This window comes from Artemia sp. Qi Xiang Cuo, chromosome 11, assembly GCF_049724085.1.
Source record: "Artemia sp. Qi Xiang Cuo chromosome 11, ASM4972408v1, whole genome shotgun sequence".
Taxonomy (NCBI): Eukaryota; Metazoa; Arthropoda; class Branchiopoda; order Anostraca; family Artemiidae; genus Artemia; species Artemia sp. Qi Xiang Cuo.
In genome coordinates, this window is record NC_142804.1 from 63,643,823 (window position 1) to 63,659,731 (window position 15,909).

General features: G+C 30.9%; 1 protein-coding gene across 5 annotated transcripts in view; it reads left to right on the top strand.

Moving 5' to 3' along the window:
- The window catches only part of LOC148947232 (uncharacterized), a 47,421-nt gene that overhangs the window by 12,873 nt on the left and 18,639 nt on the right, over positions 1–15,909 (top strand). The window contains exon 1 of one of the 5 annotated variants that reach the window (XM_089097337.1): positions 1,651–1,770. The exons of the other annotated variants lie outside the window; for them this stretch is intronic. The gene's annotated coding sequence lies outside the window, so the exon portion shown is untranslated. Of the gene's footprint in view, positions 1–1,650; positions 1,771–15,909 lie in introns of those variants that run through there. 5 annotated transcript variants of the gene reach the window in all.

Consider the following 15,909-nt stretch of genomic DNA (forward strand, 5'->3'; position numbering starts at 1 on the left):
CTTACTCTAGATCCCGACTTTATCTCCCAATGGTGATCCGCACGAGATCTCCACTTTATCCCCCAATCAGCAAATATTACACGTGAGATCCCCCCTTGTTTTCCCAATGGTACCTAAGAAATGAACCTAGAAAAAGAAAATAAAATTAATAAAGCCCTAAAAATAGTTACTTTTAAATACTAAAACTTACTTACCTGAGACAACTATATCTAATTGCTGAATCTTAGGTAAGTAATTTAATTTCAATTTGACTATCATCAGCAAAAATTATTTACCTGAGATCCCTTCTTTTTCCTTCAATGGTGCCTTGGAAATGAACCTAGAAGAATAAATTAAAATTAATAAAATACTAAGGACAGTTACTTTTAAATACCTTAATTCACTTACTTGAGACGTTAATATTTCGGTTCGTTGAATCTCAGGTAAGTAATTTTATATTTTAAAACTATTATCATCTGCAAAATTACTTACCTGAGATCCCCACTTATTTCACCGTTGGTGCCTCGGAAGTCAACCCAGAAAAATAAGATAAAATAAACAAATTCTAGAGACAGTTACTTTTAAATACCAAAACTTACTCATCTTAGACAACCATATCTAATTGTTGAATCTCAGACAATTATTGTTATATTTCAAAAGGGGTAATCATCAGCAAAAATTACTTACCTGAGATCCCAACTTGTTCCTCCAATTATGCCTCGGAAAAGAACCTGGAAAAATAAAATAAATAAAATACTAGAAGACAGTTACTTTTAAATACCAAAACTTACTTACCAGAGACGTAACTATTTCTGATTTTTGAATTTCTGGTAAGTAATTTTATATTTCAAAACGATTATAATCAGCAAATATTACTTACCTGAGATCCAAATTTGTTTCGCCAATGGTGCCTCAGAAATGAGCCTAGAAAAAGAAAAGAAAATTAAAAAATACTAAAGACAGTTACTTTTAAATACAAAAACTTACTTACCTGAGACGTAAATATTTATGATTGTTGAATCTCAGGTAAGTAATTTTATATTTCATAACGACTAACATCATCAAAAATTACTTACCCGAGATTCCCTCGTTTTCCTCCAATGAAAAGGAAAATAAAATTAATAAAATACTAAAGACACATACTTTTAACTACCAAAAGCTTCTTATCTGAGATGTAAATATTTTTGATTGTTGAATATGAGTTATGTAATTTTGTATTTCAAAACAACTATCATCAGAAAATATTACTTACCTGAGATCTAACTTATTTTGCCAATAGTGCCTCGGAAAGGAACATAGAAAAAGAAAATAAAATTAATAAAGTATTTAAGACGGTTACTTTTAAATACCAAATTTTACTTACCTGTGACAACTGCGCTATATCTGGTTGTTGATTCCCAGGAAAGTAATTTTATATTTCAAAATGACTCGTCAGCAAAAATTATTTACCTGAGATCCCCACTTTTTCCTCCAATGGTGCCTAGGAAAAAAACCTAGAAAAAGAAAATAAAATAAATAAAATACTAAATATAGTTAGTTTTAAATACCAAAACATACTTACCTGAGACGTGACTATTTCTGATTTTTTAATTTCAGGTAAGCAGTTTTGTATTTCAAAACGACTATCATCAGCAAAAATTACTTTCTTGAGATACCCACTTGTTTAGTCAATGGTGCCTAGAAAATAAACCTACAAAAAGAGAAGAAAATTAATAAAATTCTAAAGACAGTTAGCTTTAAGTACCAAAACTTACTTACCTGAGACGTAACTCTCTGATTTTTGAATCCCAGGTAAGTAATTTATATTTAAAAACCACTATCATCAGTAAAAATTACTTATCTGAGATTGCAACTTCTTCCGCCGATGTTACCTCAGAAATTAACCTAGAAAAAGAAAATAAAGTCAATAAAATACTAAAGACGCTTACTTTTAAATATCAAAATTTACTTACCCGAGACATAATTATTTCTGATTGTGGAATCTCAGGTATATAATTTTACATTTCAAAACTACTATCATCAGCAAAAATGACTTACCTAAGATCCGCACTATTTTCGCCAATGGTGTCTAGGAAATGAACCTAAAAAGAGAAAATAAAATACTAAAGACAGATACTTTTAAATACTATGACTTACTTACCTGAGACAACTATATCTGATTGTCAGGTAAGTAACTTAATATTTTAAAACGACTATCATCAGCAAAAAGTACTTACCTGAGATCCCCATCTGCAAAAATTACTTACCTGAGATCCCCACTTGTTTCGGCATTAGTGCGTCGGAAATGAACCTAGAAAAGAAAAGAAAATTAATAAAATACTAAAGACAGTTACTTTTAAATATCAAAACTTACGGTACCTGAGACAACTACATCTGAATTCGAATCCTGGTAAGTAATTTTATATTTGAAAACGACTATCATCAGTAAACATTACTTACCAGAGATCCTTACTTTTTCCTCCAGTGCTGCCTCGGAAAAGAACCTCGAAAAAGAAAATAGATTTAATAAAATACTTAAGACTGTTACTTTTAAATACCAAATCTGACTTACCTGTGACGTAACTATATTTGATTGTTGAATCTCAGGTAAGTGATTTTATATTTCAAAACGACTATCATAAGCAAAAATTACTTACCTGATTCCCCACTTGTTCCTCCAATTCTGTCTCGGAAATGAACCTAGAAAAAGAAAATAAAATTAATAAAATACTAAAGACGGTTAGTTTTAAATACTAAAACTTACTTACCTGAGGCGTAGTTATTTCTGATTTTTGAATTTCATGTAAGTAGTTTTATATTTCAAAACGACTATCGTCAGCAAAAACTACTTACCTGAGATCCTCACTTTTTCCTCCAGTGATGCCTCGGAAAGCGCATAGAAAAATAAAATAAATTAATAAAATTACTAAAGACAGTTGCTTTTAAATACCAAATTTTACTTACCCGAGACGTAAATATATCTGATCGTTGAATTACAGGTGTATAATTTTATATTTCAAAACGACTATCATCAGCAAAAATTGCTTACCTGAGATCACCAGTTTTTTCTCCAATGATGCCTCGGAAAAGAACCTAGAAAAAGAAAGTAAAATTAATAAAATACTAAAGACGGTTACTTTGAAATACTAAAACAGACTTACCTGAGACGTAACTATTTCTGATTTTTGAATTTTGCGAACCTAGAAAAATAAAATACTAAAGACAGTTTATTTTAAATACCAAAATTTACTTACCTGATACGTAACTATATCTGATCGTTGAATCTCAGGTATATAATTTTACATTTCAAAACTACTATCATCAGCAAAAATTACTTACCTAAGATCCGCACTTTTTTCGCCAATGGTGTCTAGGAAATGAACCTAGAAAAAGAAAATCAAATAATAAAATACTAAAGACAGATACTTTTGAATACTATGACTTACTTACCTGAGACAACTATATCCCATTGTCAGGTAAGTAATCTCAGTTAAGTAACTTAATATTTTAAAACGACTATCATCAGCAAAAAGTACTTACCTGAGATCCCCATCTGCAATAATTACTTACCTGAAATCCCCACTTGTTTCGGCATTGGTGCCTCGGAAATGAACCTAGAAAAGAAAAGAAAATTAATAAAATACTAAAGATAGTTACTTTTAAATATCAAAACTTACTTATAGTACCTGAGATACCTATATCTGATTTTCGAATCCTGGTAAGTAATTTTATATTTGAAAACGACTATCATCAGTAAAAATTACTTACCAGAGATCCTTACTTTTTTCTCCAGTGCTGCCTCGAAAAAGAAAATAGATTTAATAAAATACTAAATACTGTTACTTTTAAATACCAAATCTGACTTACCTGTGACGTAACTACATTTGATTGTTGAATCTCAGGTAAGTGATTTTGTATTTTAAAACGACTATCATCTGCAAAAATTACTTACCTGATTCCCCACTTGTTCCTCCAATTGTGTCTCGGAAATGAACCTAGAAAAATAAAATTAATAAAATACTAAAGACGGTTAGTTTTAAATACTAAAACTTACTGACCTGAGAAGTAACTATTTCTGATTTTTGAATTTCATGTAAGTAGTTTTATATTTCAAAACGACTATCGTCAGCAAAAACTACTTACCTGAGATCCTCACTTTTTCCTCCAGTGATGCCTCGGAAAGCGTATAGAAAAATAAAATAAATTAATAAAATTACTAAAGACAGTTGCTTTTAAATACCAAATTTTACTTACCCGAGACGTAAATATATCTGATCGTTGAATTACAGGTGTATAATTTTATATTTCAAAACGACTATCATCAGCAAAAACTGCTTACCTGAGATCACCAGTTTTTTCTCCAATGATGCTTTGTAAAAGAACCTAGAAAAAGAAAGTAAAATTAATAAAATACTAAAGACGGTTACTTTGAAATACTAAAACAGACTTACCTGAGACGTGACTATTTCTGATTTTTGAATTTTACGAACCTAGAAAAATAAAATAAAATACTAAAGACAGTTAATTTTAAATACCAAAATTTACTTACCTGATACGTAACTCTATCTGATCGTTGAATCTCAGGTATATAATTTTACATTTCAAAACTACTATCATCAGCAAAAATTACTTACCTAAGTAGTAACTTAATATTTTAAAACGACTATCATCAGCAAAAAGTACTTACCTGAGATCCCCATCTGCAATAATTACTTACCTGAAATCCCCACTTGTTTCGGCATTGGTGCCTCGGAAATGAACCTAGAAAAGAAAAGAAAATTAATAAAATACTAAAGACAGTTACTTTTAAATATCAAAACTTACTTATAGTACCTGAGATACCTGTATCTGATTTTCGAATCCTGGTAAGTAATTTTATATTTGAAAACGACTATCATCAGTAAAAATTACTTACCAGAGATCCTTACTTTTTCCTCCAGTGCTGCCTCGGAAAAGAACCTCGAAAAAGAAAATAGATTTAATAAAATACTTAAGACTGTTACTTTTAAATACCAAATCTGACTTACCTGTGACGTAACTATATTTGATTGTTGAATCTCAGGTAAGTGATTTTGTATTTTAAAACGACTATCATATGCAAAAATTACTTACCTGATTCCCCACTTGTTCCTCCAATTGTGTCTCGGAAATGAACCTAGAAAAAGAAAATAAAATTAATAAAATACTAAAGACGGTTAGTTTTAAATACTAAAACTTACTTACCTGAGAAGTAACTATTTCTGATTTTTGAATTTCATGTAAGTAGTTTTATATTTCAAAACGACTATCGTCAGCAAAAACTACTTACCTGAGATCCTCACTTTTTCCTCCAGTGATGCCTCGGAAAAGCGCATTGAAAAATAAAATAAATTAATAAAGTACTAAATACAGTTGGTTTTAAATACCAAATTTTACTTACCCGAGACGTAACTATATCTGATCGTTGAATTACAGGTATGTAATTTTATATTTCAAAACGACTATCATCAGCAAAAATTGCTTACCTGAGATCCCCAGTTTTTTCTCCGATGATGTCTCGGAAAAGAACCTTAGAAAAAGAAAGTAAAATTAATAAAATACTAAAGACGGTTACTTTCAAATACCAAAACAGACTTACCTGAGACGTAACTATTTCTGATTTTTGAATTTTACGAACCTAGAAAAATAAAATACTAAAGACAGTTAATGTAAATTCCAAAATTTACTTACCTGATACGTAACTATATCTGATCGTTGAATCTCAGGTATGTAATTTTATATTACAAAACGACTATCATCAGCAAAAATTGCTTACCTGAGATCCCCAGTTTTTTCTCCGATGATGCCTCGGAAAAGAACCTAGAAAAAGAAAGTAAAATTAATGAAATACTAAAGACGGTTACTTTGAAATACCAAAACAGACTTACCTGAGACGTAACTATTTCTTATTTTAGAATTTTACGAACCTAGAAAAATAAAATAAAATACTAAAGACAGTTAATGTAAATACCAAAATTTACTTACCTGATACGTAACTATATCTGATCGTTGAATCTCAGGTATGTAATTTTATATTTCAAAATGACTATCATCAGCAAAAATTGCTTACCCGAGATCTCTACCTTTTTCTCCAATGATGCCTCGGAAAAGAACCTAGAAAAAGAAAATAAAATTAATAAAATACTAAAGACAGATACTTTTAAATACTTAAACTTGCTTACTTGAGACAACTATATCTGATAGTTGAATCACAGGTAAGTAATTTTGTATTTTAAAACGACTATTATCAGCAACAATTACTTACTGGAGATCCCCACTTTATCCCCCAATGTTGTCTTGGAAAAAAACCTAGAAAATGAAAATAAAATTAATAAAATACTAAAGACAGTTACTTTTATATAGCAAAACTTACTTACCTGAGACGTGACTATTTTTGATTGTTGAATTTCAGATAAGTAATTTATATTTCAAATCGTCTATCATCTGCAAAAACTACTTACCTGTGATCCCCACTTGTTTAGGCAATGGTTACTCGGAAATTAACCTAGAAAAGAAAATCAAAATTAATAAATACGAAAAACAGGTACTTTTAAATACCAAAACTTACTTTCCTGAGACAAAAATATCTGATTTTCGAATCTTAGTAAGTAATTTTGTATTTGAAAACGACTATCATCAACAAAAATTACTTACCAAAGATCCTTACTTTTTTCCTCCAATGGTGCCTTGGAAAGGAACCTAGAAAAAGAAAATAGAAATAATAAAATACTGAAGACTGTTACTTTTAAATGCCAAAACTTACTTACCCGAGACGTAACTAGTTCTGATTGTGGAATTTCAGGTAAGTAATTTTATATTTCAAAACAACTATCATCAGCAAAAATTACTTACCTAAGATCTCCACTTGTTTTTCCATTAGTGCCTCTGAAATGAACCTAGAAAAATAAAATAAAAATTACCAAATACTAAAGACGGTTAATTTTAAATGGAAAACCTACTTACTTGACACTTAGCTATTTCTGATTTTTGGAATTTCAGGTAAGTAGTTTTCTATTTCAAAACGACTATCATGAGCAAAAATTACTTACCTGAGATCTCCAATTTTTCCTCCAATGATGGCTCGGAAATGAACCTAGAAAAAGAAAATAAAATAAATACTAAAGACCGCTACTTTTAAATACCGAAATTTACTTACCTGAAACGTATATATTTTGGTTCGTTGAATATCACGTAAATAATTTTATATTTTAAAACAACTATCATCAGCAAAAATTACTTACCTGAGATCCCCACTTATTTTGGCATTGGTGCCTCGGAAGTAAACCTAGAAAAAATTAACAAATACTAAAGACAGTTAAATTAAATATGAAAATCTGCTTACCTGAGACATAACTATTTCTGATTTTTGGAATTTCGGGTAAGTATTTCTATATTTCAAAACGACTTTCATTGGTGCCTCGGAAATGAACCCGGAAAAAGAACATTAAATTAATAAAGTACTAAAAACAGTTTCTTTTAAATACTAAAACTTACTTACCTGAGACAACCATGTCTTAATGCTGAATCTCAGGTAAGTAGTTCTGTTTCAATTTGACTATCATCAACAAATATTACTTACCTGAGATCCCTTCTTTTTCCTCCAGTGGTGCCTCGGAAATGACCTAGAAGAAGAAATTAAAATTAATAAAATACTAAAGACAATTGCTTTTAAATAATAAAAGTCACTTACCTGAGACAACTATATCTGATTGTTGAATATCAGGTAAGTAATTTCTTAATTCCAAACGACTATCATCAGAAAAAATTACTTACCTGAGATCCCCACCCTTTCCCTCAATGGGGCCTCGGAAAAGCACCTAGAAATATAAAATACTAAATTCAGTTATTTTTAAATACTAAAACTTACTTAAACTAAATACTAAAACTAAAACTCATCTGCAAAATTACTTATCTGAGATCCCCACTTTTTTCGTCAATGGTGTCGCAGAAATGAACCTAGAAAAATAAAATAAAATAAATAAAATACCAAAGACAGTTTGTTTTTTAAATACTAAAACTCACTTACCCAAGGCGTAACTATTTCTGGTTTTTGAATCTCAGATAAGTAATTTTATATTTCAAAATAACTATTATCAGCAAAAATTACTTACCTGAGATCCCCACTAGTTTCGCCAATGGTGCCTCGGAAATGAACCTAGAAAAAATAAAATTAATAAAATACCAAAGACAAAACATACTTACCCAAGACAACTATTTCTGATTGTTGGATCTCAGGTATGTGATTTTATACTTCAAAACGCCTATTATTAGCAAAAATTGTATACCTGAGATCCCAACTTGTTTCGCCAGTGGTTTATCGGAAATAAACCTAGAAAAAGAGAAAAGAAATAAAATGATAAAGACAGTTTCTTTTAACTGCCAAAACTTACTTACCTGAGACGTAACTATTTCTGATTATTGAATCTCAGGTAAGTAATTTTATATTTTAAAACGGCTATCATCAGCAAAAATCAATTACTTGAGATCCCCAATTGCTTCGCCAATAGTGCCTAGGAAATGAAACTAGAAAAAGAAAATGAAATTAATAAAGTACTAAAGACAGTGACTTAAATACTGAAACTTTTTTACCTGAGACAACTATAACTGATTGTCAAATCTCAGACAAGTAATTTTATATTTCAAAACTACTATCATCAGCAAAGATTACTAACCTGAGATCCGCACTTTTTTCGTCAAGCCCCGGAAATGAAACTAGTATAAGTAAATAAAATAAATAAAATACCAAATAGTGTTACTTTTAAATACCAAAAGTGACACCTGGGACGTAACTATTTCTGATTGTTGAATCTCAGGTAAGTAATTTCATAGTTTCAAATATAATGTTACCTATTTAGAATTTTTTTTAAATAAAATACAAAAGGCAGTTACTTTTAAATACCAAACTTACTTACCTGAGATATATTTATTTCTGATTGTTGAATCTCAGGTAAGGAATTTTATATTTCCAAACCATTATCATCAGCAAAAATTACTTACCTGAGATCCCCACTTGTCTTGCCATTGGTGCTTCGGATCAACCTAGAAAAAGAAAACAAAATTAAAAAAAAGTACTAAACTCAGTTACTTTTAAATACACAAACTTACATGCCCCAGACGTAACTATTTCTGAGTGTTGAATCTCAGGTAAGTAATTTTATACTTCAAAACGACTATCATCAGAAAAAAATGCTTACCATCCCTACTTGTTTCTCCAATGGTGCCTCGGTAAAGAACCTAGAAAAAGAATTTAAATGAATAAAATGATAAAGACAGTTACTTTTAAATACCAAAACTAACTTACCTGAGACGTAACTATTTCTGATTGTTGAATCTCAGGTAGGTAAATTTATATTTAAAAAAAACAATCATCAGCAAAAATTACTTACCTGAGATCCGAACTTGTTTCGTCAAGCCCCGGAAAGGAAACTAGTATAAGTAAGTAAAATAAATAAAATACTAAAGACAATTACTTTTAGATACTAAAGCTCACTTACCTGAGACAACTATATCTGATTCTTGATTCTCAAGTAAGTAATTTCATTTCCAAACGACTATCATCAGCAAAAATTGCTTAGCTGAGATCCTCAGTCTTTCCTCCAATGGAGCCTCGGGAAAGTATCTGGAAAATAAAATTAATAAATTACTAAAGACAATTATTTTTAAATGTAAAAAATTTCTTACCTTAGACGTAAATATTTCTGATTGTTAAGTCTCAAGTAACTTATATTTTAAAACAACTATCATCAACAAAAATTATTTACCTGAGATTTCTACTTGTTTCCCCAATGGTGCCTCAGATATGAATCTAAAAAAAGTAAATAAAATTAAGAAAATACTAAAGACAGTTACTTTTAAATACTAAAACTTACTTACCTGAGACAACTATATCTTATTGTTGAATCTCAGGTAAGTAATTTCATATTTCAAAACGACTATTATCAGACAAAATTACTTACCTGAGATCCTCACCTTTTCATGCAATGCTGCCTCTAAATGAACCTAGAAAAGAAAATTAGCCTTGGAAAAGAACCTAGAAAAATAAAATTAATCAACTACTAAAGGTAATTATTTTTAAATAGCAAAACATAATTACCTGAGATTCAAATCTTTTCACCAGTGATTGCTCGGGAAGAACCTAGAAAAAGAAAATAAAATAAATAAAGTACTAAAGACAGTTACTTTTAAATACTGAAACTTACTTACGTGAGACAACTATATATGATTTTAGAATCTCAGGCAAGTAATTTAATATTTCAAAACGACTATCGTCACCAAAATTACTTACCTTAGATCACCAATTTTTTCTCCAGTGGAGCATCAGAAAAGAACCTAGAAAAAGAAAATAAAATTCATAAAATACTAAAGACAGGTACTTTTAAATACTAAAACTTACTTACTTGTGACAAACATATCTGATTGTAGAATCTCAGGCAAGTAATTTTATGTTTCAAAAGGACTATCGTCAGCAAAATTACTTACTTTAGATCCCTATTTTTCCTCCAATGGAGCCTCAGAAAAGAACCTAGAAATTGATAAAATACTAAAGACAGTTACTTTTAAGTACTTAAACTTACTTATCTGAGACAACTATATCTGACTGTTGAATCTCAGGCAGGTGATTTTATATTTCAAAACGACTGTCATCAGCAAATTTACTTACCTTAGATACCCAATTTTCCCTCCAATGGAGCTTCAGAAATGAACCTAAAAAAAGAAAATAAAATTGATAAAAAACTAAAGACAGTAACTTTTAAATGCTAAAACCCACTTACCTGAAACAACTATATCTTATTGTTGAATCTAAGGTAAGTAATTTCGTATTAAAAAAAAAAAAGAACCTAGAAAAATACAAATAAAATTAAGCAAATACTAAAGACAGTTATTTTGAAATAGCAAAACTTAATTATCTGAGATTCAAGTCTTTCCTCCAATGGTTTTTCTGGAAGAACCTAGAAAAATAAAATAAAATACTAAAGACAGTTACTGCTAAATACCACAACTTGCTTACCCCAGGCGTAACTATTTCTGATTTTCGAATCTCAGGTAAGTAATTTTATATTTCAAAACGACTACCATCAGAAAAATTTCGTACCTTAGATCCCCGATTTTTCCTCCAATGATGCCTCAGGAAAAACCCTAGGAAAGAAAAGAAAATTAATCAAGTGCTAAAGACACTTATCCTTAAATAGCAATGCTTACTTACCTGAGATTCAACTTTTTCCTCCTATGGTGCGTTGGAAATAAACATAGAAAAATAAAAATTATTTATACAAGTACTAAAGACTGCTATTTTTAAATAGTAAATCTTACTTACCTGAGATTTAACTTCTTTCAATTATGCGTTAAAAAGAATACAAAAGAAACTAAAATTAACCAACTGCTTAAGACATTAATTTTTAAATAGACAAAGGGGGTACCATAGTTGACCTCCTTTTGGCCGATTATTGCAAGGCATTCGACCTGATCCGTCACATCACGGCTTTGCAGAATCTAAAACGAATGGGCGCTAGAAAGACTGTTGTGCTAGTAATAGTAGACTTCCTGAGACACCGATACCAGTGAGTATTTGCGATTTTCCAAGGAGTGGGCGGAGCTAACATGTGGCGCCCCTCAAGACACCAAACTTGCTGCTCTCTTATTTTTAGCCGTCATTAACTACATTTTATTTTACAACACTGACGAACGATTCAAATTTGTGGACGATTTGTCATCCTTGCTGAAATACCTCATTGAGAAATCTCAAGTAATCCCTCAGTTCGATAGTGACCTAAAAGATAAATTCAATGATCAGCGTAGTACAAACGGGCTCCAGGTTAATATGAAGAAAACAAAAGTGATGCGCTTCAATCCTGTAAAAGGAGATGTTGCTTGCCCTGAACCACTGGTACCCACCACGTCGACTGCAGTTGTCCTTCGTGTGACATTCAGTGACGATTGTTCGTTTGGGCCACACGTCACGAATCTTTTGAGAAAGGGCAACTACGCGCTGCGACCCTTAACCTCACTGCGTCGATTGGGTTTTTCTATAAAGCAATTGCTGCTCGCGTACACATGTTACGTACGCCCTCTGCTTGAATACTTGTGCCCAGTTTGGGGGCCTCAAGTGCATAACATCGACCACCTTAATGATGAACGAGACAGTGCAAAAGCGGGCCCTAAAAACCATTCTAGGAATCAAATATGTTACTTATGATTCAGCCCTCGCAGCTCTAAAAATCCAAACATTTAAAGAACGAAGGTATCAGCTGATGTGCAAATTTGGGCAGCATTCCGTTCTTTTGAGTGATAAACAACGATTCCTACTACCCCCCGCCACCAGTCAACAGAAACACACGCCACATGAATAAGCTGGAACCAGTACGCTGCAGGACAAATCGTTTCAGCAATTCATTCTTTCCTTTTTTAACTAGTGTTTTTAATCGTACTTAATATATATATATATATATATATAATTATATATATATATATAAATATATATATATATATATATATATATATATATATATATATATATATATATATATATATATATATAAATATATATATATATAATATATATATATATATATATATATATATATATATATATATATATATATATATATATATATATATATATATATATATATATATATATATATATATATATATATATATATATATATATATATATATATATATATATATATATATATATATATATATATATATATATATTGTTGTAAAGGGTAGCGTAATTTAGTTGCGGTGTCAGCCGTTACTACGACAGCTATTTGTATTAAATGAATCCTGAAGACAAATTATTCAACTTTCTAAACAGCAAAACTTACTTAATAGAGATTCTACTCTTTGCTCCAATGATGCCTTGAAAAATAACAACGAAAAAGAAAAGATAATTCATTCTAATTCACAAGAACATCTCATTAAATTTAAAAATTTACTTACCTTGTATCCAAATTTTTTATTCAATGTTAGCCTTGAAACTTGAACCTGGAAAAAGAAACTAGTCAAAAATACAAGAAAGTCGCCATTAAATAGTCGAAAGTTACTTACGTGAGATTAAGTGACGCTTTTTCCTTTTTATTTTACATATCTTTCTTTTGAAATCTCTGAGAAACTGATAGAGTATTTGTATTATGTTTGAATACATGCTCAAAATGACGTCACCTTTTGTTGTTGTATGACGTCATGAGAACAATAGTTGTAACTTGGTGTTTTGATTAGAAAATAACCTAGAAAGACAAAGAGATTTAATCAAATGCTAAAGACACTTATCTTCGAGTAGCGAAACCGACTTACCTAAATTTCAACTTTTTCCTCCAGTGGGGCCACTAAATTAATCTAGAAAAAAGTATAATTAATCAAATACTAAAGACACCTATCTTTAAATAGCAAAATTTACTTACGTCGAATTCAACTTTTTCTTCCAATAGTGCGTCGAAAAAGAACTAGAAAAATAGAAACAAAATAAATTAAATACTGAAGACACTTATTTTTAAATAGCAAAACTTACTTACATTATAGCAAATAGCAAAACTTACTTATTTTTTTCAATTCTAAGGGTGATCTTTTCTTTCTCGAAGAAAGGGACAATATTCCAAGGAAACTGCCCGGGGGAAAATTTATGTGATTTTTATAATTAGGGGAGCGTAGATAGCGAGGGACTCAGGAGGGGCAGTCCCCCTCAAAACAGAATAATGTCAGTTGGTCGTAAGTTATAATGTTGCTCCTTACTTTCAGTTGAAAACACTTTTTTTTATCTATTTAATCAATTAAAAAAGCAAAACTTACTTCCCCGGGATTCAACTTTTGCCTCCAACGGTGTCTCGAAAAAGAACTTAAAAAATAAAAATAAAATTAATCAATTACTAAAGACACTTATTTTTAAATAGCGAACTTAATTACCTGAGATTCAACTATTTCCTCCGACGGTGGCTCGGGAGAGAACCTAGAAAAGAAAATAAGATTAGTCAAGAATTAAAGGCAAATAGTTTTAAACAGCAAAACTTACTACCTGAGATTCTACTTTTTCCTGATCATATCAGTGAACCCTACTGTGGAGGTTTCAACCCCCTACCTACAAAAATGTGGGATTTTTTTTATTGGCCTTGGAAGATTGCCAAAGATAATCTTTTTCGGCCAACCGGCTAGGGCTAAATAAAAAGCAGGCTGTCTTCGATTAGGGTGGGAGAATGTCGTAAGGAAATGTTTAAGGAAATTGAGAACTTCCTGGGACGGTGTAAAGAGGGAGGCTTTGAATAAATTGGGATGGAGGAGGAGCGGGCGTAGCTGTGTTTACCTCAGGCAGATTGGTGCTGCGGTGAGTTATTAGTAGTAGTTAGTAGTTGCTTACCTGAGATTCATCTTTTTTCGCCAGTTGTGCCTCGAAAATAACATAGAAAAAAAAATTATCAAGTACTAACGACACTTGTTTTTAAATAACAAAACTTAATTACCTGAGGTTCAACTCTTTCCTTCGACGATACCCCGAAAAAGCACCTAGAAAAAGAAGAAGAAAATTAATCAAGTTCTAAAGACACTTAATTTTAAATAGCAAAACTTCTTAACCTGAGATTCAACTTTTTCCTCCTATAGTGTTTCGGGAAAGAACCTAGGTAAAGAAAAATAAAATAAATCATGTACTAAAGACACTTAATTTTAAACAGCAAAATATTCTTACGTGTGATTCAACTGTTTCCTTCAGTGGTGCCTCAAGAAGTAACAAAAAAAGTAAATTATTCTAATACGCAAGAAAATCTTCTTAAATAGAAAAATTGCTTACCTTAGATCAAAGTTTTTCATTCAATGCTGCATTAAAAAAGAACCTAGAAAAATAAACCAGAAATTAGTCAAATTCACAAGAATTTCATCCTTAGATAGTCAGAAGTTACTTGCGTGAGCTCCAGTGACACCTTTTTCTTTTTATTCTACATGTCTTTCCTCGAAAATCTTTGAGAAACTAATAGAGTATTTCGATTGTGTTTGAATATATACTCAAAATGACGTCACCCTTTATTGTTGTATGGCGTCATAAGAACAATGATTGTAATTTAGTTTCTTGATTAAAAGGAAGTAGAAAAAATAAAATAAAACGAACCGATTGCTAAAGACGCATGTTTTTAAATAGCAAAACTTGCTTACCTGAGACTAACTTTTTCCTCCAATGGTGCCTTGGAAAAAAAAACCTAGAAAACAAAATGAGATTAGTCAAAGACTAACGGCAAATATTCTTAAATAGTGAAATTTACTGCCTGAGATCCAACTCTTTCCTCCAACTTCTTCCTTGGAAAAAAATAGTAAAGAAAATAAATTATTCAAACAGTTCTTGGTTACGAACTTAAAGAAAGGAACAACTCGGTCCAAAAGTAACCGAAACTCAAAAAAAGGAATTTTGGTAACAGTTCATACATAAAAAGAATAAATAAAAAAATAAAGAATAAATAAATAAAATTTTTCAGGGATAAGTGTAGTCTTTCTCCAGACCCGGAGAATTTTTCAAGAGTAGAATTTTCTGTGCGGGGGGAAGTCTACGGGGGGGGGGGGGGGAATTTAAACCGGAAATTTTGTTCAGGGGGAACTGTTGAGAATTCACATACGAAATTCTTTTTGTTGGTCTTACTTTCTCTATTGGCTACTGAATTTTCATGGAGGAAATATTCTGAGGGAATTGCTTGGGAGGAAATTTCAGGGGGAGGGGGAATTGTCGTGGGGATTTATCCTTAGGGTGTTGGGATTTTCCGCGGGAAATTTTTTCGTTTTTGTGAGAGGAACTTCCTATTGGCTGGGGATTTTTCGGGAAAAACTCCATGGGGAGGGGGAGGGTTACCGGTATGAATGGGGAAATTATCAGAAATTAGATTAAAAAAAAAAAAATTTTCAAAAGAAATAAGGAGAATTTTTCGGTGGATTCGTCCGCTGGAAATTTTCCGGAGG